At 41.8% G+C, this 3830-nt stretch overlaps 1 long non-coding RNA gene across 1 annotated transcript in view; it reads left to right on the plus strand.

The window, feature by feature from the left end:
• Positions 1-8: 8 nt before the first annotated feature.
• The window catches only part of LOC111140363, a 4266-nt gene continuing 444 nt past the window's right edge, over positions 9-3830 (plus strand). The window contains exons 1-3 of the long non-coding RNA XR_002640143.1: positions 9-271; positions 2127-2241; positions 3167-3275. This is a non-coding gene — a long non-coding RNA (uncharacterized LOC111140363). The remainder of the gene's footprint in view (positions 272-2126; positions 2242-3166; positions 3276-3830) is intronic.

Consider the following 3830-nt stretch of genomic DNA (forward strand, 5'->3'; position numbering starts at 1 on the left):
AAAAAAAAAACCTCTCAAGGGTGGATCCTGTGAGTTCCTGGCTAAAGCAGTGACTGAGGTTAAGAGAGTGAGAAAAAATGAGATTGCTACCTGATTGGCCGACAAGGAAAGGAGTCGGGCATTCACAAGGGTCCCTCTTCAGGGGTCTCAGTCCAGAGTGAACCTTACCTTCTGTCTGTTGCTCTTTTATTTTACCTCAGACTTGAATTTGGGAGGCGTCCTTTTATTTCCTATTGATGATAAAGAGTCAAGAAACAGTGGGCAAGATTTGGTAAGTAAAAAAAAAAAAAATCTCTTAATCAGAACTAAATTTTGGCTCATGTCACCTCCTCTTAAACCTCTCCTGTTCCTGCTGGCCTCTCTGTCAACACATTGGTTGCAAGGGCTGCCATAATAGAACAGCACCAACACTGCTTTTCAGGGATCATCTCTCTAGTTTGTTAAAAAACACCACCAGCCAAGTGGCTTAGAAGACAGATTAATTTCTTCACAGTTCTGGAGGCCTCCTGTCCAAGATTAAGGTGCGGGCAGGGCTGATTGCCTCCGAGGCTTCTTTCCTGGCTTAAGGGTAGCCACCTTCATGTTTCCTCACATAGTCTTTCCTCTCTGTGTGCACATCCCTAGTGTCTCAGTCTGTGTCCACATTTTTTCCTTGTAAAGCACAGCAGTCAGACTGGATCAGGCACCACTTAATGGTCTCATTTTAACTTATTTCCTTCTTTAAAATGTCCTGTCTCCACACACAGTCACATTCTTCAGTACTAAGGGTTAGGGCTTCAACATAGGAATTCAACCCATAACAAGCATGTTAGGCCTCACAGTCCACCACACTCCCTCCATCGCCCTTCTTTCCATCACGGAACTGTTCTCGGACTTGCTTGTTCTCTGTACCGACCTTACGCAGGCTCCTCCCAAGAGTGTAGAATCTGTCATTTCATCCTCGATACCTCACACAGTACCGGCTCATAGGACGTGCTTAGGAAACAATAAGAAAACAGGACTCAAAACCTCAAGTGTTTCATCATTCATTATGTGAAAAGATGTGTAAAAGATTGTGTTTAGTAGCCAGCTGTAAGCAGAGAAGAGGAGCCGATCCATATTTCCTCCGCTTATATTAAAATTATCCTTTGGGGGTACCTGGGTGGCTTGGTTAATTAAGTGTCCAACTCTTGATTTTGGCTCAGGTCATGATCTCAGAGTCCTGAGACTGAGCCCTGCAACGGGCTCTGTGCTGAGTCTGGAGCCTGCTTAAGATTCTCTCCCTCTGCCCTTCCCCCAACTCATGCTTTCTTGCTTTCAAAGAAAAATTCTCCTTTTGCATCTTAAGTGTCTCTTACTTACCAGTCCTTTAGAATTCCTCTAAGATGTTTTATTAACCACACTTGACCTGACTTTATCAAGGGCCTGAATTCATAGTCAATTTAGAGCCAAATCTTACTGACTTAGAAAAGAAATTTAGAAACCAGGCTGAAAGGGACATATATTTTCTTGAGGTTGGTGGTCTTTGTGGCTGACAACAAAGTGGCTTCTGCCTGCTCAGCCATTTTTTCAGTCATTTCTAAAACGCTAAAAAACATGAGCAACACAGTGATAACAGCATAGACGCTCAGAATCCAGCGACTCAAGGAAACTGTTTACAACTGGTTACCATATGATGGTAGGGTTGCCAGTCCCAGACACTCCCTTGACACTCTGTCCAGTCTTCCCCACTTAGGACAGGGTAGGAATTACGGGAACAGAGATGGAATGGGGGTTGGGAGCTGACTCGAGCATCCGCCAGAGGGCTGGATACAGGAACCTGTAAAGTCCTTTTTGCTCCTAAGACTGAAAAATTCTTTTACCATTGAGAACACTTAGGAAAGACAGCATGTTTTGGACACTGGTTTTAACATATCTTAAAAACAAGAGGAAATGCTTATGTATAAAGTTACCACAAAAATAAACCAATTAGAATGGAAGATTAAGTCATGGATTTGGTAGGACCTGGTTCAGACAGAACATCCAAAAAAGATGGAGACGAAGCCCCCTCTATGGGGGGTCACTAAGTGACCTCCATGGGTAGGTCACTTAGTTGACAGTGCAGCCTTCTCGTGTCATGTCAACCATGTGATGGCTTTTCCTCCTAGTTGGCCTTGATTGTGGCTCAGCACCGTGACCACGCAAATGTCCTGTCTGGCATTAAGATGGCAGCCCTAGAAGAGGGCCTGAAGAAGATCTATTTAGCAGCAAAGAGAAAGAAAGGTAAGCTTTTCAGAACATGAATTTCTGTTTCCAGGCATGTGATAGGGTTTTTAAAGGGAGGTGAGAAATGTTAAGACCTCACTCAGTATATATGGTAAAGGTAAGCCTCCATGTATGAGAGACCACACAAGTATCACCACATCATCTTGACTCGCCTCCTTTCCTTTCCAGATCACTTTTGTATTCACTATCTCTGTGGACCATCTTCCTGCACTGGGGTATTTGTGTCCTCATTCTACAGATGAGGAAGCAGAAGACCAGAGATGTAGTAATCTGGTCAGATGCTGTTGGGGATACTGTTTACCCTACCACTTCCCTTCTTGGGTAGCCACATCTAGTCCACATTAGCTGACAGTTCTCAGCCCAAATGAGAGTGAAGTTTTATTTCTAAACCCGTTGTGTTTCAGAGTTTGTTGAACTGATTGACTTGTTAAAGGATCTATTTATTTTGGGGCACCTTGGTGGGTCAGTCAGTTAAGTGTCTGACTCTTGATTTCAGCACAGGTCATGAGCTCAGGGTTGTGAGATCAAGCCCTGCCTTGGGCTCTGCGCTGAGCATGGATGCTGCTTAATATTCTCCCTCTCCCCTTTTCATCCTCCCCCTCTCTAAAAAATAATAATAATAATAATCTTTTTATCTCCAGCACTGATCATACTCTATTTTCATTGTACCGGCTTATTTCCAGAACCTGTAGGTCTTTGTGTTTAATAGACTTACTTACTTCTTCCTATTATAGTCCTGCCCTAGAATATTTTTGACATTCTAATTTTATACTTTGTGTGGGGTACCCCATGATTATGTACATTTTGTTTGTTGGAAACCACAAAGTGACTAAGAGTGGAGTTTTCTCTTATGTATATTTTATACTGAATCAAATTTTTGATGAATGAAGACATCATAACCTGTTTTTTTCCTCTTTAACAGCAAGTGTTCATCTTCCACGCATTGGACATGCCACGAAAGGTTTTAACTGGTATGGTACTGAGCGACTTATTCGGAAACATCTGGCTGCGAAAGGCATCCCAACTTACATGTATCCTTTTGTGATCTTACTAGTGTGTTCTCTCAGCTCAAAGAAAATGTCTTGCATTTTCTGGTATCACTAATCAAGGCCAAGCCTTTTTCTGCCACATTTTTTACTCTGCCTCTCACCAGTGAGACAAAAACTAAGAAGTACTTTGTAACTTGTACATATCCAAGGACGAATACACCCAAGCATTTCTTGGTGCCAGCAGCTAGATTAAAAGGTATATGAAGGGAGGAGTTCATTGAATAATTGTCATTTGATAACAGTGAATCTTTTCACATCAGGTCTCTAGAGATCCTTCAGGCCTATAGACAAGGCTCTGTTCCTAGGAATTTGACATCTTTCTTTTAGGATTCCACATATAAGTGATAGCATGCAGTATTAATCTTTCCCTGTTTGGTTTAACTATAAAAACTTAGCAGAAAAGTCATGTTTTGTATGCCTGTACAATTTAAGCAGTATCAAAAGAGTTTTAATAACGAGATAATAGTAGCCATAATGAGTACTAACAGTATTGGAAAAATTTATAATATGGTGAAAGGGAATTAAGACATGCTACTT

Source organism: Enhydra lutris, unplaced genomic scaffold, assembly GCF_002288905.1.
Source record: "Enhydra lutris kenyoni isolate GAN:26980312 unplaced genomic scaffold, ASM228890v2 scaffoldscaffold673, whole genome shotgun sequence".
In the NCBI taxonomy this organism is placed as follows: Eukaryota; Metazoa; Chordata; class Mammalia; order Carnivora; family Mustelidae; genus Enhydra; species Enhydra lutris.